The sequence below is a fragment of the Scyliorhinus torazame genome, chromosome 6, assembly GCF_047496885.1.
Source record: "Scyliorhinus torazame isolate Kashiwa2021f chromosome 6, sScyTor2.1, whole genome shotgun sequence".
NCBI classification, from domain to species: Eukaryota; Metazoa; Chordata; class Chondrichthyes; order Carcharhiniformes; family Scyliorhinidae; genus Scyliorhinus; species Scyliorhinus torazame.
This window is the reverse complement of record NC_092712.1, coordinates 244,107,567-244,130,209: the sequence shown is the minus strand read 5'-3', so window position 1 is coordinate 244,130,209 and position 22,643 is coordinate 244,107,567. Positions and strand designations below refer to the sequence as shown.

General features: G+C 52.8%; 1 long non-coding RNA gene across 1 annotated transcript in view; it reads left to right on the top strand.

The window, feature by feature from the left end:
• LOC140425797 (uncharacterized) overlaps positions 1-19,372 on the top strand; it is a 334,937-nt gene extending 315,565 nt beyond the window's left edge. The window contains exons 2-3 of the long non-coding RNA XR_011948013.1: positions 9,747-9,797; positions 19,033-19,372. This is a non-coding gene — a long non-coding RNA (uncharacterized lncRNA). The remainder of the gene's footprint in view (positions 1-9,746; positions 9,798-19,032) is intronic.
• The last annotated feature ends 3,271 nt before the right edge of the window (positions 19,373-22,643 follow it).

The window sequence follows — 22,643 nt, the reverse complement described above, 5'->3', positions numbered from 1 at the left end:
ATGGCTTCCTGCCCACGACCACGAATGGAGAGAACTTAAAACCAAACTTACCATGGCCCCGGTATTGACCTTTTTTGATCCAGCGAAAGAGACAAAAATTTCGACCGATGCCAGCCAATCTGGCATTGGGGCAGTGCTCCTGCAACGCGATGAGGCCTAATCATGGGCCCCCGTTGCATATGCGTCACGTGCCATGACCCCCACGGAACAGCGCTATGCACAGATAGAAAAGGAGTGCCTGGGCCTTTTGACCGGTGTCGTCAAGTTTCATGATTATGTGTACGGGCTTCCCCAATTCACCATCGAGACCGACCATCGCCCACTGGTCAATATAATACAAAAAGACTTGAACGACATGACAGCGCATTCTGCTCAAACTCCGGCGATACGATTTCCAGCTCCTATACACCCCGGGCAAAGACCTGATCATAGCCAATGCTCTGTCCAGGGCAGTCAACACCCCGTGTGACCCAACGGGATTCGTCTGCCAGGTTGACGCCCATGTGGCCTTCGTGGCCTCCAATTTACCGGCCACGGATGAACGCCTCGTCCAAATTCGCCGCGAGACTGCAGCTGACCCCCTACTACAGCATGTCATGCGCCACCTAACAGACGGGTGGCTCAAGTGCCAATGCCCGCAGTTCTACAACATCAGAGACGATCTGGCGGTAGTCGATGGTGTCCTCCTGAATCTGGACCACATTGTTATCCCGCACAGCATGCACCAGCTTGTCTTGGAACAGCTACACGAGGGCCATCTTGGCGTGGAGAAGTGCCGCCGATGGGCCCGAGAAGCAGTGTACTGGCCCGGCATCAATGACGACATCGCCAACACTGCCCCACCTGTCAGCGGTTCCAGCCGACCCAACCACGTGAGACCCTACAGCCCATGAGTTGGTCACGTCCCCTTGGTCCAATGTCGGCATCGACCTGTTCCACGCGCTGGGCAGGGACTATGTTCTGATTGTAGACTATTTTTCAAACTACCCGGAGGTGGTACGTTTGCACGACATCACATCGTCTGCAGTCATCCGTGCCTGTAAGGACACCTTTGCTCGTCACGGCATCCCACTCACTGTGATGTCAGACAATGGCCCCTGCTTCACAAGCCAGGAATGGTCCAACTTTGCCAGGAGGTACAACTTTGTGCCTGTGACATCCAGTCCCCTCTACCCCCAATCCAATGGCAAAGTGGAGAAGGGCGTCCGCATAGTCAACAGCTCCTCTGCAAGGCTGCCGATGCGGGATCCAACTTCTACCTCGCCCTGCTGGCCTATCGCTCGGCCCCACTGTCCACTGGCCTGTTGCCAGCCCAGCTGCTCATGGGTCGCACCCTGAGGACGACAGTGCCGTCCATTCATGTCCCAGACCTCGACCATGTTCCGGTCCTTCAACGAATGCAACTGTCAAGTGCACAGTATAAGGCGGCTCATGACTACCGTGCAGCTGATCTCCCTGCTCTGGCTCCAGATGACAATGTCCGCATCCATCTTCCAGATGGTGGCTGGTCTGCAACTGCTGTGGTTCTTCGGCAGGTGGTTCCCCGCTCGTTCCTGGTTCGTCTACCTGATGGTTCCATTCTGTGCCCTTCGTCTCGTTCCACACTCGATACGTGATCCTCCTCCGCCAGTGCCACGCCCTCCTGTTGACCCTGACCTGGACTATGCGGAGATTCCGGTTACTCTGCATCCTCCTCACTCTGCGCAGTCCAGCCCGCTCCTCAGCCGGTGGCTCCTGACCCACCCTTGAGGCGGTCAACCAGAATTCATCGCCCACCTCAGAGACTTAATTTGTGAACTTTGTGCACTAATGGACCCTCTGGTTTGTTCTGTTCTTCCGTTTAATCGTTCCAGTGGTTTGTATGTAGTGTTCATCTCGTTATTTGTGTGACACACTGTTTTTTCTGCACCAGGCACCTTCCCATGTAAATAGCTTAGTTTTATGTACATAGTCCTGTAAATATTTCACACACACGTAGTTAGGAACATTCACCACACACTATTTATTGTCGCGCAGGCACATTTTTTTATATAAAAGGGGGAATGTCATAATATACACCAGTATATCATGGTGCAGACACACACTGATGGACACACAGTGGGACCAATCAACATCCACAACACCGCAGCCAATCACCAGTGAGAGCACACGCACTATAAAGACAGGGGGCATCAGAGTTCCCGCTCATTCGAGTAGCAGCTAGCTCGGAGCACAGAGCTCACAGCCTGCCACACAGACATTCACCATGTGCTGAGTGCATCAACTGGTTAGGACAAGGCAAAGGTCTTTAGTTAAAGCTCGTATCGTATTTACCCACAGTTCAAGTATGTTTAAATAGTTAACCTTTTAATAAAATAGTGTTGCACTACTTCAAGTGTTCTGGATCACCTGCATGTAATCCAGAACACCCAACACTCCCCACTCCACACCCTCACCCCAGACCCTCACGCCAACCCCTCACCCTACCCCCTCACCCCAGCCCCCACTCCACCCCCTCAGCCTAGCCCCGCACTCCACACTCTCACCCCTGTCGCCTGTCTAACAGTACATGCTTTCTTGTTACTTAAAGGACCAGCCGCCGGTCATCCCATGCCGTCTGGCATACCACGCCCAGTGCCAGGTCCAGTGGCCCCCAGGGACGCAGGCCACAGTGGGGAGGGCAGATGTCACGGAAGCTCTGCTACCGACACAGAGACCCAGGACACGGACACCCAAAACACTGACACACAGAGGACGGACACACAGAGGACGGACAGACCGGACAGTGACACGCAGACGGCGGCAACACTGGGACCATCGGGCCAAGGGTCGACGCAGGAGACACCAGACTTTGGCTCCGATGACGACATTGACTTTTCGTCACTGCTGTCTCCCACACCCTCCACCATCGCAGAAACTCTCACCTCGGTTGGGCACTTTAGTGAAGAGGCTCCTGGGACACTCACTGGTGAGCACCACACAGCCGTACCGGTACAGCAGGTGGAGGTCGGAGCAGCTGAGGGGCCGGACGGTCGGAGGGCAGACTGGCCCCAGCAACCAGCTGCCGCACAGATGGTTCCCGGGTTCTTGGACTTACTAGACCCACCCAGTGACCCGATGCAGTCAGATGCCCAGGGAATAGACAACGGGATGACGGCCAGCTTCCAGCAGCTGCAGACGCAGGTGGAGAAGTCCATCCACGTCCAGGAGCAGGGAGTGGTGCCGGTCATGGCTGCCACCCAGGCCGACACCGCACGGTGTCCACAATGGAGGCAATGGGGGCAAAGGTGTCGGCCATGGGTCAGGTCTGCAAGGCATGGGGCTTCATGTGCAAGCGTCATCCGTGGCCCAGGACAGGGCTGCCCTCTCACAGGCAGCCATGTGCCAGAGCCGATGTCAATGGTGCCTCGGGGCTTGTCTCCTCTCACACCCCCATCCCATGGAGAGGCCCGGGGGCCACTGGGCACCCCGGGGAAGGAGGAGTTGCTTGGGCCTGTGGACTCCTGCAGGGGAGGTCCCAGAACACCGCGGCACCTCGGACTCCCCCCGTTCCGTCCCTGGTGCATCTAGCGGACAGCGGGCAGAACAGGGTGGCACCACGCCATCCAGGACGCCCGGGGAGCAGCCTGGCCCATTCAGGCCGGGCCGCCCCAGAAAACGAGCGCCAACGGGGAGCAAAGTCGCAGAGCAGGAGTCTCAGCAGTCTGCCTTCACTCCTGCTGTACCATCTAGGGAAGCACAAAGACGTAGTGGTAGGGCCCATAAGGCCAGGAAGTTAGACACCTAGTAAGTTGGCACAGATTTAGGGCACAGTTTAGCTATAGGGGCTTGGGCGTGTGTATGTAACGTTTCTAATTAAACTCACTGTTACACCAATGCAAGCTGCCTCTGTGCAATGTCCGATGCCTGCGGGGTCGGGTAGGGGACAGAGTGCCACTGTGGTCGAGGGGTGATTTGATTTATTATTGTCGCATGTATTAGTATACAATGAAAAGTATTGTTTCTTGCATGCTGTACAAACAATGCATACCGTACAGAGGGATGGAAGGAGAGACTGCAGAATATAATGTTCCAGTTATAGCAAGGTGTAGAGAAAAGATCAACTTAATACGAGGTAGGTCCATTCAAAAGTCTGATGGCAGTAGGGAAGAAGCTGTTCTTGAATCGGTTGGTACGTGACCTCAAACTTTGGTATCTTTTTCCTGATGGAAGAAGGTGGAAGAGAGTATGTCCGGGGTGCGTGGGGTCCTTAATCATACTGGTTGCCTTTCCGAGGCAGCGGGAATTATAGATAGAATCAATGGATGGGAGGCTGGTTTGCGTGATGGACTGGGCTACATTCACAACCTTTTGTAGTTTCCTGCGGTCTTGGGCAGAGCAGGCACCAAACCAAGCTGTGATACAACCAGAAATAATGCTTTCTATGGCACATCTGTAGAAGTTGGTGAGGGTCGTAGCTGACATGCCAAATTTCCTTAGTCTTCTGAGAAAGTAGTCGTTGGTGGGCTTTCTTAACTATAGTGTCGGCATGGGGGGACCAGGACAGGCTGTTGGTGATCTGTACACCTAAAAACTTGAAGCTCTCGACCCTTTCTATTTTGTTCCCATTGATGTAGACAGGGGCATGTTCTCCACTACGCTTCCTGAAGTAGATGACAATCTTCTTCATTTAGTTGACATTGAGGGCGAGATTATTGTCGTCGCACTATTCACCAGATTCTCTATCTCATTCCTGTACTCTGTCTTGTCATTGTTTGAAATCCGACCCACTACGGTGGTGTCTTCAGCAAATTTGAAAATCGAGTTGAAGGGGAATTTGGCCTCATAGTCATAGGTGTATAAGGAGTATAGTAGGGGGCTGAGGACACAGCCTTGTGGGGCACCGGTGTTGAGGATGATTGTGGCAAAGGTGTTGTTGCCTATCTTGACTGATTGTGGCCTGTGGGTCAGAAGGTTCAGGATGCAGTCGCAGAGGGAGGAGCCGAGGCCAAGGCCACGGAGTTTGGAGATGAGTTTCATAGGAATGATGGTGTTGAAGGCTGAGCTGTCGTCGATAAATAGGAGTCTGACATAGGTGTCTTTGTCATCTAGGTGTTCCAGGGTAGAGTGCAGAGCCATGGAGATGGTGTCTACTGTGGACCTGTTGCAGCGGTAGACGAACTGTAGTGGATCAAGGCATACCGGGAGGCTGGAGTTGATTCGTGCCATGACTAACATTTCGGAGCACTTCATAATGATGGATGTCAGAGCCACTGGACGATAGTCATCAAGGCACGCTGCTTGGCTTTTTTTGGTACAGGGATGATGGTCGTCTTCTTGAAGCAGATAGGGACCTCAGATTGTTGTAAAGAGAGGTTGAAGATGTCTGCGAATACCCCCGCCAGCTGATCCGCGCAAGACCTGAGTGCTCGTCCGGGTACCCCATCCGGGCCAGTGGCTTTCCGTGGGTTGACCTTCGAGAAGGCTGCTCTGACGTCTGCAATGGTGATCTCAGATGCAAGTTCATCTGCGGCTTCTGGGGTGGAGGGATCGCTCTCGCTGACCTCTTGCTCAAAGCGGGCATAGAATGCATTGAGCTCATCAGGGAGGGGTGCATTGGAGCCGGCGTTATGTCTTGCAGACCTTGCATTAGACGGCGGGGTCCATGTGGCTAGCCTGGGACTCGAGCTTGGTGCGGTACTGTCTTTTGGCATCTTTGATGGATTTCTTTAGATTATATCTGGCTTTGTTGTATAGTTCAGGTATAGGGGGCGCGATTCTCCCAGCCCCGCGCTTGGCCGGAGAATCGCCGCAACCACGCCATGCCGCCCCGACGCCGGCGCGCGATTCTCCGAGGTGCGGCGAATCAGTGCCATTTGCGCCGGCGCGTTTCCCACGGCAGCTGTACGCGGCGGGGCCGCCGATTCTCCGGCCCGAATGGGCCGAGCGGCCGCGCGGAAAAAGCAGAGTCCCGCCGGCGGGGAACTCTGCGCAAAGGGGCGGGGGGCAGCCTGGCGGGGGGCAGGGGGGGGGATCTATCCCCGGCGGGGGCCTCCGATGGGGCTGGCCTCTCCCGTCCCCGTCTCCCCCCCCCCCCCCCCCGGGCCTACTTTGGTGCGCATCCGGCCCCTGAACCCCCGGGCCATGTTGCGTCGGTTGGCCCGTCGCCACTGCACCTGTGTGGGTTGGCACGTCGCCACTGCACCTGTGTGGGTTGGCGCGTCGCCACTGCACCTGTGTGGGTTGGCGCGTCGCCACTGCGCCTGCGTGGGTTGGCACGTCGCCACTGCGCCTGCGTGGGTTGGCGCGTCACCACTGCGCCTGTGTGGGTTGGCGCGTCGCCACTGCACCTGTGTGGGTTGCCATGTCGCCACTGCACCTGTGTGGGTTGGCGCGTCGCCACTGCACCTGTGTGGGTTGGCGCGTCGCCACTGCACCTGTGGGTTGGCGCGTTGCCACTGCGCCTGCGTGGGTTGGCGCGTCGCCACTGCGCCTGCGTGGGTTGCCATGTCGCCACTGCGCCTGTGTGGGTTGGCGCGTCGCCACTGCACCTGTGTGGGTTGGCGCATCGCCACTGCGCCTGCGTGGGTTGGCACATCGCCACTGCGCCTGCGTGGGTTGGCACATCGCCACTGCGCCTGCGTGGGTTGGCACGTCTCCACTGCGCCTGTGTGGGTTGGCACGTCGCCACTGCACCTGTGTGGGTTGGCGTGTCGCCACTGCGCCTGTGTGGGTTGGTTGTCGCCACTGCGCCTGCGTGGGTTGGCACGTCGCCACTGCGCCTGCGTGGGTTGGCGCGTCGCCACTGCACCTGTGTGGGTTGGTTGTCGCCACTGCGCCTGCGTGGGTTGGCACGTCGCCACTGCGCCTGCGTGGGTTGGCGCGTCGCCACTGCACCTGTGTGGGTTGGTGCCGCCCCCAGTGCACGCCAGGAAGTAAGGCTGGAGCGGTGTGAACCGCTGCAGTGCCGTGTTGGCCAGGAACCCGACTGCCTGCGCCCGTTTCATGCCGTCGTGAAACGCGACGGGGTTCACGACGGCGCGGACACTCTGTCCCGAGATCGGAGAATCGCGCCCAGGGTGATGGAGGGATAAACGATTGTGCCAGGATAAATGAGTCATGCACACTGCCTGGGTAACGGGCGCAGACGTGCAGGATCTTCATCTGTGACCACCTGAATGTTCATGGAGTAGGTCCCCTCATGAACACAGCCCTGTTATCCGCTGGTGGCCGCATGGCGACGTGCACACCATCGATCGCCCCCCTGTACCATGGGTATCCTGGCCATGGCAGCGAAGCCCACTGCCCGGGCATTCTGGTGCGCGAGGTCCACAGGGAATTGGATGTAGCGCTCCGCGATGTCATGCAGGGCATCGGTCACTGCACGGATGCACCTGTGCACCGATGCCTGCGAGAAGCCAGACAGGCCCCACTCGGCGGTTGGAACGACCCCGTGGCGTAGAAGTTCAGGGCGACCGTCACCTTGATGGCCACCGGGAGAGCATGTCCTCCACCAGTTCCCCGCAGTGCCAGATGTGCCACCAGGTGGCAAATATGGGCGACGATTTCCCGGCTCATCCAGAGTCACCTCCTGCATGCCCTGTCCGGGAGGTCCTGGAAGGACATGCGGTGCCTCCGGCACCGTGGCACCACCACCACCTCCTCCTTCTCTTCCCCCTTCACCCCCTCCTCCTCCTCCTCGTCCCCCTCATCCTCATCAGTATCGTTATCCTGTGCCTCACCCTCCCCGTTGTCCTCCTCCTCCTGCGCCTGTTGGGCGGGCGGCCCTCCAGCCTGAGCGGGTGCCACCTGGCCCCCTGCAGCCTGTTCCTCTGCTGCAGCCTCCAATGCCTCTCTGAGCCGCCTGCGCCGACAATGCCACAGGGCTGCATGCAGGGCAGCGACCCCCACCACGGTGGCCAACATCGCTGGCTGGTTCCCAAACATTGTGATCTGCAGGGGATGGGAGGGTAGACAACAGGTTTAACCATGGCGCATGACCCCTCCACAACCAGGTGTCATTGGCTACATGGCCGCCCTGGTTGGCAGCTTGCGCCCCGGCCACGCATGCCCCCCACCACCACCCGCACCCTCGGTGCCCCTCCTATTGCCTGTCCCCCCTGCAAGCACCAATGTTGAATGGCACTGCCCTCACTGGTGGCTGCCATGGGTGCGGCCCTGGACCTACCCGGCGGTGGGTGCCGCTGGCTGGGAGGGCCGTCCCCTGGGGGGTCCAGCACCCATCCGCACGGCGGGGGGCTTGCACTCAGCCAGCGCCCGGGGTCGGTGCCCATCAGCCTGGCCGCCGTAATGGCATCCGTGGCTTTGGCACCGCCCGGCCATGGTGGCCCATTCCCGGCCGACGGGGCTGTCCTCCCCTCGCCCCCCCCCCGAACCTGGAGGGACTCCTCCCCCCCCCCCCCCCCCCCCCCCCACAGCCATGGCCGTGCCCGTCCTGCCAGCCCTAGGTCCCCCCCACGACTGGCTGACGATTTTTAAAAGCAGGTTAGAACCGCGCCGGCGTGACCGGGACTTCAGCCCATCCGGCCGCAGTATCGGCGGGAGCCCGGAGAATCGCTCAGCGGACCCCCTTGGGCGCCGGCGTTAAGGACCACGCCAGAGAATTGCGAAACGCCGTCGGACCGGCGTCGCGCGACTTACCGTCCTGAACGGCGATTCTCCGATCTGGCGCGGGCTCGGAGAATACCGCCCATGGCCCCCTGAAGTAAAGAAGGTTTCATTTTAGACAGGCATCGTGACCGGCGCAGACTTGAAGGGCCGACAGGCCTGTTACTGTGCTGTACTTTTATTTGTTCTTTTGTTTTCATTCAGACATTGTTTTAACAGTTTCTTTGCACTTCCTTTTAAACAGTCATTACTATTGTTGTCGATTCTTTTCAAGTCATTTTTAATTTTTTTATGATTAAAGGTGATTATTTGTAAGTGTAGATAGGTTTTGTTATTTGTTTTAAGTAGGTAGAGTACTCTTGCAGAGGGTCGGTGCAGACGTGATGGAAATATGGCCATCCTTCTGCACTGTAGGAATTCTATGGTTCTCTTCTTTGATTCCAGGAAACCCTGGCAGAAATGGGGAGAATGTAGAACTACCACATAGTCTGAAGTGAACAGGGGTCCTTGGAGTTGTGTGGCAGCAATGCTAGGCACTGTGTTACCTGTGTTAAATATGTTTCTGCCTTGTTTACTTCAATTTCTCTTACTCATTTATAATTATCTCATAACTAAATGGTGTGTTCTGGGGCGGGATTCTCCGACCCCCCGCCGGGTCGGAGAATCGCCGGGGGCTGGCGTGAATCCCGCCCCCGCCTGTTGCCGAATTCTCCGGCACCGGAGATTCGGCGGGGGCGGGAATCGCGCCGCGCCGGTTGACGGGCCCCCCCGGCGATTCTCCGGCCTGGATGGGCCGAAGTCCCGCTGCTGGAATGCCTGTCCCGCCGGCGTGGATTAAACCACCTCTCTTACTGGCAGGACAAGGCGGCGCGGGCGGGCTCCGGGGTCCTGGGGGTGCCCCCACGGTGGCCTGGCCTGCGATCGGGGCCCACCGATCCGCGGGCGGGCCTGTGCCGTGGGGGCACTCATTGCCTTCGCCATGGTCTCCACCATGGCGGAGGCGGAAGAGACCCCCTCCACTGCGCATGCGCGGAGATGCCGTGAGCGGCCGCTAACGCTCCCGCGCATGCGCTGCCTGGCAATGTCCCACTATCTATGTTTATGTATTTTCATTATGTATTCTCATATATTTATCGTATGTTCTATGTTTTCATATATAGAGCGATCTTTGCCTGGACTGTACACAGAACAATACTTTTCACTATACCTCGGTACGTGACAATAAATCTAAATCTAAATCTAGATGTCCATGCCTGGGAGATATTTTCACAGTAACTTCATTGTAGTGTTAATGCAAGTCTACTTGTGACAATAAAGATTATTATTATATTATAATTGGCCTAAAATGTGGCACTCTGCCCAGTAACATGTGGTGATTGGATTCAATCCCTGTGGAATGATATTCAGAGTCCCAAGGAGTTTCAGTTTGACTCTAGGCAGCAGAGGGACAAGGCCCTACTCTCTCTCTCCATGTTTTCTCCAGAAAGGCTGTGAATGGCATATTCCTGGCGCTGTAAAGAACCTGAATGAATTAATCTTCAGAAAACAATTACCGGTTGCAAACAAAGACAAGAATCATCTCTCTTAGGGCATCACCGTGGCACAGTGGTTAGCACTGCTGCCTCATGGCACCGAGGTCCCAGGTTCGATCCCGGCTCTAGGTCACTGTCCGTGTGGAGTTTGCACATTCTCCCCGTGTTTGCGTGGGTTTTGCCCCCACAACCCAAAGATGTGCAGAGTAGGTGGATTGGCCACGCTAAATTGCCCCTTAATTGGAAAAAATGAATTGGGTACTCTCAATTTTAAAAATAAACCTTCTCTCTTTCTCCAGAAAGACTGGGCATTTTGTATTTCTGAAACTATAGAGAACTGAATGAATCTATAATACAAACCACAAACTGAAAGCAAAGTTTGAAGAGGAGTAAGGTGCTGGAAACCACCATTTGAAACAAAGACTCTTTTTCCCTTTTACTTCTGATAGTTACCCCTGTTTTGTGTGAGTGTGTGCGTAGAGGGTGGGGGGCAAGTTAAAGTTGGCAATTATAATTAGATAATAGTTAACCAGTTGGATTTGCTGCATATTCCATCATAGTTCTTGTTAGAAATAAACAATAATTTGTTTACTTTTACAAACCTGGTGATAGTAATTATTGGGCAGCCAAGGGCCAACGGTTTTGGGTATTTTTCTAAGAATTATTGGTTTATTCACTTGTGTTGTGATTCCGGGGCACAGGGGACTGGAATTGAGCATGCTCTAGCCTAGAGTGTCACAACAACAGTGAGTGGCCATCACTCTCCTGACTTGTATAGTGACCCACTGACAGTGCCAACACAGGCCCATCACCCTGGGGTGATGTTAGATAGACGCTTGGAGAGGGGGACAGGTGATCAGGGAGGGGCTGGTATTATTGGGAGGTGGGGGGAACGTGGGGGAGGATGCAGCCTCGTCCTTTTCATAGGAAAATCTGAAGAGGATGAGGGTCTCCCTGATCCTCCTGGCATGTCGGACCCTTGCCGCCACCTGTCGTCCATCATCCAGTACCTCCTTGGGCTCATCCTCCAACCCCTCCTGTTGCCCCTCGTACTCCTCAGACAAGGCTGCACGTCCCTCTGTCTCCTCCTCCTCTTCCTCCAGCATGTCACCCCGCTGCTGTGCCAGATTGTGGAGGGCACAGCAGACCACCAGAAAGCAGAACCTCTGGGAGGTTTACTGTCGAGCCCTGCCAGAGCGGTCCAGGCATCGGAACCGCATTTTGTGCAGCCCGGTGCACCGCTCAGCGTCAGCATGGGTGGCAACGTGGCCCTCATTGTATCGGGTCTTCAACTCAGTCTCAGGCCTCTGCACCAGCATAGGAATATAGGAACAGAAGTAGGCCATTCAGCCCATCTAGCCTATCCTGCCATTTAATGAGATCATGGCTGATCTGTAACCTAACTCCATAAACCTGCCTTTGGCCCATTTCCCTTAATATTTTTGCTTAACTAAAATCTATCAAATCAGATTTAAAATTACCAACTGTTCTAACTTCATCTGTTGTTGTGCGATAGAATTCCAAACCTCTACCACCCGTTGAGTGAAGAGGTTCTTCCTCACATCTCTCCTGAATGGTCCAGCTCTAATTTTTAGACTATGCCCCCTAATTTTAGAATCTCCAACCATTGGAAATAGTTTATCTTTATCTAACCTGTCTTTTCCTGTTAATATCTTGAATACAGTTACTAATTTGAGTAATCTCTCCTCGTAATTCAACCTCTGAAATCCACATAAACCTTTTTGTAAACCTACGCTGCACTCTCTCCAAGACCAACATATCCTTCCTAAGGTGTGGTGCCCAGAACTACTCACAGTACCCTGTGGGGTCTAAACAGGGTTTTGTATAGCTGCAGCATAACCCGTGTCTTGATATTCCAATCCTCTAGATATAAAGGCTAGCATTCCATTAGCCATTTTGATTATTTTCTGCACTTGTTCCTGGCATTTTAAGGACCTATGCTCCTGAACCCTCAAGTCTCTTTGGACTTCCACTGTACCCTACTTCTTTCCATTTACATAGTACTCTGCTCTATCCTTTTTTGGTCCAAAATGGATAACCTCACACTTACATTAAATTCCATCTGCCATAATTATGCCCATTCACCCCGTCTGTCAATTTTGCTTTCCGATTTTATGCTATCATCTAGCCTGTCTACAATACCACTTTGTATCATCCGCAAATTTGGATACATGTCTTTCTATGCCATCATCCAATCATTTTTTAAAAAAATAATATTTTATTAAGGTATTTGAAAATGTTTATAACAGTTACAAAAACAATTACATCAACATGGTAAAATAAACATTTCCCCCCCAGCCCAATCTTCACGCACCTCAACCATACAACAACAATTGCCTTGGAATACTGCATCTGCTGGCATTTTTAATTTTCCCCGAGAAAGTCGACGAACAGCTGCCACCTCCAGGTGAACCCGACCATTGACCCTCTTAAGGCAAATTTATTTTCTCAAGACTGAGAAACCCAGCCATGTCACTAACCCAGGTCTCTGCACTCGGGGGCTTCGAGTCCCTCCACATTAATAAGATCCGTCTCCGGGCTACCAGAGAGGCAAAGGCCAAGACGTCGGCCTCTTTCGCCCCCTGGACTCCCGGCTCTTCTGACACTCCAAAGATCTCTACCTCCGGACTCGGCACCACCCGTGTGTTTAGCACCGTGAACATTGCCTTAGCAAAACCCTGCCAAAACCCTCTAAGCTTCGGGCATGCCCAAAACATGTGGACATGCAAGGGCTTCCCGCGCACCTATCCTCTACCCTGAAAAACTGGCTCATCCGAGCCACTGTCATGTGTGCCCGATGGACTATCTTAAATTGTATCAGGCTAAGCCTGGCACATGATGAGGATGTATTAACCCTGCTTAGGGCATCCGCCCATAGACCTGCTTCTAACTCTCCTAGCTCATCCTCCCACTTGCCCTTAAGCTCCTCCACCCGAGTTTCCCCTGCCTCGGAAAGCTCCTGGTAAATATCCGATACCTTCCCCTCTCCCACCCAGGTAGTGGAAACTACTCTATCCTGTATGCCCCGTGGTGGCAGCAGCGGAAAGGCCGGCACCTGTTTTCTCAAGAAGTCACGCACCTGCAAATACCTAAAACCATTCCCTGCTGGCAATTTAAATTTATCCTCCAAAGCTTTCAAGCTGGAAAAGCTCCCATCTATAAATAGATCCCCCAGCCTTCTAATTCCTGCTCTCTGCCAACTCCGGAACCCGCCATCTAGCCTACCCGGTACAAACCTGTGGTTATAAATCGGGATCCAAATCGATGCTCCCTCCACTCTCTTATATCTCCTCCACTGTCCCCAGATCCTCAGAGCCGCCACTACCACCGGACTTGTGGAGTATCGGGCCGGCGAGAACGGCAGAGGTGCTGTTACCAATGCTCCCAGACTGGTGTCTTTACATGACGCCGCCTCCATCCGCTCCCATGTCGACACCTCCCCCACTACCCACTTACTGGTCATGGCTATATTAACCGCCCAGTAGTAATTGCAGAAGTTCGGCAGCACCAACCCACCCTCCCCCCGACTGCGCTCCAGCAACATTTTCTTCATTAGCGGGGTTTTACTTGCCCACACAAAGCCCGAAATAATCTTGAAAAAGGCCTTTGGGATGAAGATGGGGAGGCACTGAATGACAAACAGAAATCTGGGGAGGACCGTCATTTTCACGGTCTGTACCCTCCCCGCCAGTGATAGCGGGAGCATGTCTCATCTCTTAAAGTCCCCTTCCATTTGTTTTACCAGCCGGGATAGGTTTAACTTGTGCAGTGCCTCCCATTTCTGGGCCACCTGGATTCCCAGATAGCGAAAGCTCTTCCCTATTATTCTAAGCGGCACCTCTCCCAGTCTCTCCTCCTGCCCTCTAGCCTGAATCACGAACATCGCGCTCTTCCCCATGTTCAATTTATACCCCGAAAAATTGCCAAATTCCTCCAAGATTCGCATTACTTCCCCCATCCCCTCCAATGGGTCCGAAATGTGCAAGAGCAGGTCCTCTGCATAGAGTGAGACCCGATGCTCCACACCACCCCCCCAACCAGCCCTTTCCAGTTCCTAGAGGCTCTTAACGCCATGGCCAATTGCTCTATGGCCAGAGAAAACAGTAGCGGGGAGAGGGGGCACCCTTGCCTCGTCCCTCGGTGTAGTTCAAAATACCCCAACCTCAGCCGGTTCGTACGCACACTCGCTACTGGTGCCTGATAGAGTAACCGCACCCAGTCAATAAAGCCCTCACCAAACCCAAACCTTCCCAGCGCCTCCCACAGGTAACTCCACTCCACCCGATCAAAAGCCTTCTCTGCATCCATCGCTACCACAACCTCCACCTCCTCTCCTTCTGAGGGCATCATAATAAGAATGCCATTTAGAAGCCTTCGAACATTGGCCTTGAGTTGCCTGCCCTTAACAAATGCCATCTGGTCTTCCCTATCACCCCCAGGACACAGTCCTCTATCCTTGTGGTCAGTTTCTTAGCCAGCAGTTTGGCATCCACATTCAGTAGAGAAATCGGCCTGTATGACCCGTATTGCCCCGGATCCTTCTCCCGTTTCAAGATCAATGAAATCGAGGCCTGCAACATTGTTTGGGGGCGGACTCCCTTCTCTCTTGCTTCATTAAATGTCCTCACCAGCAGTGGGCTCAATATCTCTGAAAACTTCTTATAGAATTCCACCGGGTAGTCGTCAGGCCCCGGGGCCTTGCCCGACTGCATGCCCTCCAGCCCCTTGATTATTTTCTCAATCTCAATTGGGGCTCCCAGCCCCTCCTCCACCCTCGAGAACCTCAATTGATCCAGAAATTGCGTCATCCCCCCCCACCCCAGCCGGGGGTTCCGATTCATATAATTTACTATAAAAGTCCTTAAACATCTCGTTCACCCCCACTGTGTCCAGGACAGTATTATTGTCTCTACTCTTAACTTTACTATCTCCCTGGCCGCCTCTCTTTTCCTGAGCTGGTGCGCCAACATTCTACTTGCCTTTTCCCCGTACTCATAGATCGCCCCCCTTGCCTTCCTCAACTGTTCCACTGCTTTCCCTGTGGTCAACAGCCCAAACTCCACCTGTAACCTCCGCCGCTCCCTTAGTAGCCCCGCGTCCGGGGCCTCCGAGTATCTCCTGTCCACCTGGAGTATCTCCTCCACTAATCTATCCCTCTCAGCCCATTCCGCCTTTTCTCTGTGGGACCGTATCGAGATTAATTCCCATCTGACTACTGCCTTCAAAGCTTCCCAAACCTCCCCTGTATCATTTGTTTCCAGGTAGTTCTGGATGGACTTGTTAACCCACCCACAGATCGCTTCGCCCGCTAGCAACTCCACAGCGGGCATTGCCCTCTCTCCACACTAACTCGTAGATCCACCTAGTGGGGGCATGATCCGACACTGCAATTGTCGAGTACTCAGTATCCACTACCTTCGGTATTAGCGCCCAGCTCAGAACAAAAAAGTCGATGCGAGAGTATAGCTTGTGGACATGTGAAAAAAAGGAAAACTCCTTCGTCCTCGGCCGTGCAAACCTCCATGGGTCTACTCCCCCATCTGTTCCATAAAACCCTTCAATTTCTTTGCCGCAGCCGGCCTCCTCCCTGTCCTGGATTTTGACCGGTCCAATTCCGGATCAGTGACTGTGTTGAAGTCCCCTCCCATGATCAGGTTATGTGACTCTAAGTCTGGGATCTTACCTAACACCCGCCTCATAAATTCCACGTCGTCCCAATTCGGAGCATATATGTTCACAAATACCACTCACACCCCCTCCAGCTTCCCACTCACCATTATGTACCTACCCCCCTCATCTGACACGATTTTCCCTGCCTCGAATGCCACTCGTTTGCTGATCAAGATCGCTACCCCCCCTGGTCTTTGAGTCCAGTCCTGAGTGGAACACTTGGCTAACCCACCCCTTCCTCAATCTTGTCTGGTCTGTAACCTTTAGGTGTGTCTCTTGTAGCATTGCCATGTCCGCCTTCAGTTCCCTCAAATGCGCGAACATGCGAGCCCTCTTGATCGGCCCATTCAGTCCTCTCACGTTCCATGTGATCAGCCTGGACGGGGGGCTTCCAACCCCCCCCCCCCTGTTGACTAGCCATCACCCTTTTTAGGCCAGCCTTCAGCTCGCGCCCTCCGCTTCCTCGAGAACCCACTCAGGCTGTCCCCGTTCCTGACCTCCCATTTATCCCCTAGTAACAGTTCCTCCCCTGTCAGCAAAGCAGCATCCCCCCCCCCCCAACAACACTAAAAACCCAATCCCCCAAATCAAGCTCCAGCTTAACACCTGTCCACCTCCCACTGCGCTTCCGAGAGTCAGCTGACCCATCCTGACTCGATAGCTCCCGCCCCTGGCACCAAGCAGTCTGTCTCCCTATTGTACTTTCCTCTCTTTCCCCCCCCCCCCCACATGAAAAACATTTTAAAAGCATCACATTCCCCAGTAAATAAACAACAGAACAAATAAACAGTGAAGGAACAATCATAGAACATAGAACATAGAACGATACAGCGCAGTACAGGCCCTTCGGCCCACGATGTTGCACCGAAACAAAAGCCATCTAACCTACACTATGCCATTATCATCCATATGTTTATCCAATAAACTTTTAAATGCCCTCAATGTTGGCGAGTTCACTACTGTAGCAGGTAGGGCATTCCACGGCCTCACTACTCTTTGCGTAAAGAACCTACCTCTGACCTCTGTCCTATATCTATTACCCCTCAGTTTAAAGCTATGTCCCCTCGTGCCCGCCATTTCCATCCGCGGGAGAAGGCTCTCACTGTCCACCCTATCTAACCCCCTGATCATTTTGTATGCCTCTATTAAGTCTCCTCTTAACCTTCTTCTCTCCAACGAAAACAACCTCAAGTCCATCAGCCTTTCCTCATAAGATTTTCCCTCCATACCAGGCAACATCCTGGTAAATCTCCTCTGCACCCGCTCCAAAGCCTCCACGTCCTTCCTATAATGCGGTGACCAGAACTGTACGCAATACTCCAAATGCGGCCGTACCAGAGTTCTGTACAGCTGCAACATGACCTCCCGACTCCGGAACTCAATCCCTCTCCCAATAAAGGCCAACACTCCATAGGCCTTCTTCACAACCCTATCAACCTGGGTGGCAACTTTCAGGGATCTATGTACACTTTAGAAAAATAGTCATCCAAAAAGAGGAACTAAATTCAAAGCCCATCCCCCCCCCTCACAAGGTCCCTGCAAGACAAATCAACCTTTAAACATCCACACAGCCCATTATTTCACATAGAGCTTGTTAAATTGATACAATCCAGCACCGCAAATCGCTGCCACAGTACTTCTCCAAGGCTTAAGTGTCTTTTAATTCGCCTCCAGCTTCATTTTTTCAATAAAGGTCCATACTTCGTCTGGTGTTTCAAAGTAGAAGTCCCGTTCCTCATGTGTGACCCACAGGCGGGCTGGGTACAGTATCCCGAACTTCACCCCCTTTTTAAAGAGGGTAATTTTTGCCCGATTGAACCCAGCTTGTCTCTTGGCCAAATCCGCTCCCAGGTCCTGACTCACAATTCTCCCACTTGCTGCTCCGTTCTTTCTTGGCCCACTGCAAAACGTGTTCCTTGTCCATGAAACGGTGAAAACGTACCACCATAGCCCTCGGCGGCTCGTTCGCTCGGGGCTTCTTCGCGAGGGCTCTGTGCGCTCTGTCCAATTCTAGGGGCTGAGGGAATGCCCCAGCCCCCATCAACTTCTCCAACATGTCCGTCACATAAGCCCTCACATCTGATCCCTCACTGCCTTCTGGGAGGCCAACAATTCTGAGATTCTTCCTCCTGGACCTATTCTTCAGGTCCTCCAGCTTCTGCATTCTTTTCTGGCAGTCGTTAATCATCCCACCTTGCTTTCCAGCACGGTTATATACTCCTCGTGCTCGGACAACTTTTGTTCGACCTCCTGGATCGCTCTCCCCATGGGTTTCCTGATTCTGAACCACTTAATCAATCGAAGCCTTAATTGGGTCCAGCGTGTCCATCTTCAGCTTGGCGAAGCAATCTTGCGCGAAATATTTCACCAGGTGCTCCGTCGATCACTGTGCCGTCTCCCTGCGGCCCTTGCCTTCCGCCATGCTGTCCCGTGTTACCAGCTCTGCTTGCGTCTCCCTTATAGGACTTTGTTGTCTCACACGGCCACTTCTGGTCCAATTCTCCATACACCGGAGGAGGATTTCTCCTCACTGTCTCACTCTTCACTGCTTTATCCCATAAAATCTGAAAAAAACAGGGGAAAAAGGTCCAAAAGTCCGTTACAGGCAGGAGCTATCAAATGTTTGACCTACCCCTCCATGGCCGCCACCAGAAGTCCCCATCATCCAATCATTAATAAACAATGTGTAGAGCAGCGCGGTGGTGCAGTGGTTAGCATTGCCGCCTCACAGCGGCGAGGTTCCAGGTTCGATCCCAGCTCTGAGTCACTGTCCGTGTTTGCACATTCACCCTGTGTTTGTGTGGATTTCGTCCCCACAACCCAAAGATGTGTAGTGTAGGTGGATTGGCCACGCTAAATTGCCCCTTAATTGGAAAAAATTTAATTTGGCACTCTAAATTTTTATTTTTTTTAATTAATGAAGAATGTGAATAATCGAGGCCCCAACAAAAATCCCTGTGGGTCACCACTCGTCACTTCTTGCCAATTATCCCTACTCTCTGTCGCCTGCCACTCAACTAATTTCTTAACCACGTCATTAATTTGTTTGCATGCAATTAGGGAGGTCAAACAGTTATAGAGAGTACACAATAAATGGGACTATACTAAGAGAGGTAGATGAAGTGAGAGATCTTGGCGTGCAAGTACACAGGTCCTTAATGGCAGCAGTTGATGCAGACAAGGTTGTTAAGAAAGCTTATGGAATACTCTCCTTCATTTGCAGAGGTATTGGCACATCTTTGGGTTGTGGGGGTGAGACCCACACATACATGGGGAGAATGTGCAAACTCCACATGGACAGTGACCATTGAACCGGGGTCCTCAGAGCTGTGGGTAGCAGTGCTAACCGTTGTGCCACCATGCCGTCCAAGCGACCTACTACTTCAGATGAAAACTGGACCAGAGGAGGAGGAGGAAGACTGACTGAAGAGTTCCTGGACACTTTGACTAGTGTGCAGAATTCTGCTATCACAAACTACTGAGATCAACACACTCTGTGCCATCTGTTCATTTAACCCCTGGGATTGGGAAACCACTCTTAACTGTCACGGGTCACATCTAAACTGTTGCTTCTTAATAAACTATTTTAAAATGACTTCTGAATAGTCAATTGCCTATTTTAACCATTGTAGTCCCCGAATCTAAAATCTTAAACTATATCCAACATTTATTGCTTCAACTTGCGCAGGTGGAGGTGGAATTGACCTTGTGCAGTGCTTCACTTCAGAGTCCCCACCCTATTTCAAACCCTTAGTCTTTCTTCCACTTTTTTCTTGTCTCGTCCAGTAGTGTATGTGCCCTTCCCAGTAGTCGCCCATAAAGGTTGCCGCAGTTCCCCCTCCCTAAGATGTCCGCGTCCAGTAGGTCCTCTAACAGCGATTGCTGCAGTGGTCATGGGTATGCGCTTGTCACCCTATTTAAGAAGTTTTTGACCTTCATATATCTTAGCTCATTTCCCCCTGTCAGCTGGAACTTCTCAGTGTTGTGAGTCTGTTGTCTGTGTAGAAGTCCCTAACTGTCAATGTTCCCCCGTCCTGTCTCCACCTTTTGAAGGTGGTGTCCATTTTGGCTGGCGTGAACCTGTGGTTGTTGCAGATGGGGGCCTTAATGGACATTTTGATTAAACTGAACTGCTGTTGTAGTTGATTCCATGAGTGTGGCTATCACCACTGGGCCCGTTGAGTGTTTGGTCATGGGGATGGGAGCGCTGCCGTTGCCAGGACCCGGAGGAAGATCCCCGTGCAGATGCCCTCCTCTATTTGCACCCAATCGGCTTCCTGCTCCTTTATCCACCCCTTTACCCTTCCTCTGTTGCTGCCCAGTGGTAATACTGTAGGTTTGGGAAGTCTTGGCCCCAATGCTTCTCATTCTAAGCATTGGGGGTTTTGGGGATCCTAGGAGTCCCACCTCCTCCCTCCTCCACACAAACGCCACAATCAGTTTTTCCACTGAGTTGAAGAAGGCTGGGATCAACCATACTTATCTTGTGGATATGCCGCTGCACTCTGGGGTTTCCCTTTGTTAGGGGACTGTCCCAAATGGCCACGGACATCATTCTTACCATGAGGCCGGGCCCCTGCGCACTGGGATTTCCCTTTGTCCAACATGGTCTGTTGTAACCAGCCTCATGCCCTTATTACCCTCGTCCCCATGTTTCCCCTATGTTTCTTTCTTCCCTCTCCCCCACCCGCTTCTTTTGCCCTCCTTTTGCTGTCCCCCCCCCACTGTGTCCCCTTCTCCCCGCTTCTTCCCCTGATTGTTCCCCCTTTAGTGATGCATAGCACCCCCCCCCCCTCCCACCCCTCGCCGGTGTCAGGCACCGCTGCCCCCCTCTCACTTGTGCTTCCTGGTGCTATGGCTCCTTTCCTCTCTCGGGATTGGCTATATATCTATCCTTCACCTGCTATCTATTTCCCATCCTGCCTTTCTCCTCACCCTTTCTTCAGCTCTTCTGTCCTCTCCCTTTCCCTCCAACACTGCAGCTCCCGTGCTCAAAGTGAGGCAATGCAGTCCTGCACAAAGTGTCTTTCGGGTTGGTTAAATAAATGAAGTCTTTTTGAATGCTCATTTCACCGCTGTCCCTGCTGCTGTTTTTCCAGCCCATTCTCTAGGGCAAATTTGTCCACCTCCGCAAGGACCATGAAGAAGTGCTCCCTGCCCTGATATGTGCCCAAAGTTTGGCTGCGTGCACCATCCCAAATTTTACGCCACTTTTATACAGGGATATCTTTGTCCTGTTGAACTCTGCCCGACGCTTTGCCAGGTCAGCCCCAATGTCCTAGTAGATCCTGATATGGTGACCTTCCCAGTTACAGTTTATTGTCTGTCTTGCCCAACGCAGGATTCTTTCCCGGTCTTGATACGGATGCAGTTTGACGATTATCGCCCTTGGCTGCCCTCCAGGCCTTGGGTCTTGTGCGGAGTGACCGGTGAGCTTTGTCTATTTCTGGTGGGTTGGGGAAGCTATCCCTTCCCACCAGACTGCCGAGCATTTGGGCCACATGGTCTGTGGGGTCCCTGCCTTCAATCCCTTCCAGCAGCCCCACTGTCCATAGGCTTTGGTGCCATGACCGGTTCTCCTGATCCTCTATCTACCCTTCAGACTCCCCTGTATTGTGACCAACTTCACTATTTCCTTCTCCAGGGTGGCGATCCAGTCACTCTGGTCAGTTGTTCCCCTGGACCTTCAATCGCCTCTCTGCCTTGTCCAGAGCCACCTGCATGGTTTCCACAGCTTCCCCGGCCGCCACCCTGACCGCAGCCTGAATACCGGTCTTCATCTCCTCTCTATGATCTTCGTTACCTTGAGAGAAACATCCTCCATCCACCCTCTCGTGAGGGGAGGTTCCTCGTGCGGCGGGCCGGTCCTTCTCGTTCTGGCGTGGCCGGCGCTTTGTTGCTTTGTGTGTCTGTCGGCTCGGCATTTGCTTCTCCTGGCTTTTCAAAATTGGAGAATCCAGCTCCTTGAGTAAATTAAGGATGTAAATTCCATCCAAGTTATTTCCATCTCTGATTTATGGATTTGCATTTAGCACTGGTAATTGAATAAGAGACTCCTTTCTCTGTTTTATTATCTTAACCCAATTTTTCATGTACAATTGTTACTAACTTGGAAATTCTACTCAGGACCTAATATAAGTGTGGAAATGATGCATCTGGCAGTTCGGGTAGTTGCTGACATTGAGTAGGATCGGTATCCTTCGGTTTCTGGCTAACCCACACCTCACTCCATCTCTTGATTCTAATACTAGATACAAAAAAATGTTGTGCTCATAATCTCCAACTCCGTGGCCAGAAATTTTCAGATCATCCAAGGAGATGGTGGCAAACACATGAATGCCATTACTCAGGGGAGGCAGTGGCAGAGTGGTATTATCGTTGGGCTAGAAATCTAGAGACTCAGAGTCATGGGTTTGAATCCCACCATGGCAGATGGGGAAATTTGAATTCACTAAAAATCTGGAATTAGATGTCTCAGGGTGACCATTGTCGATTGTCGTAAAAACCCATCTGGTTCACTAATGTCCTTTAGGGAAGGAAACCTGGTCTGGCCTACATGTGACTCCAGATCCACAGCAATGTGCAACTTTTAAATGTCCTCAGTGATGGGCAGTAAATGTTGGCCCAACCAATGATTCCCACATCCCTTGAATGAACAAAAATAACCTCTGCTTTGCAGCCAGCTTACTGGTCACTTGTGAGGTCCCTTACAGTCAGAAACAGGCGATTTCATAATGGGAAACAAAGAAATGGCTGACCAAGGAAATACATACTTTGGCCAATAAACCCCGAGGGCCCGATAACCTACATCCCAGAGTATTTAAAGAAGTGGAC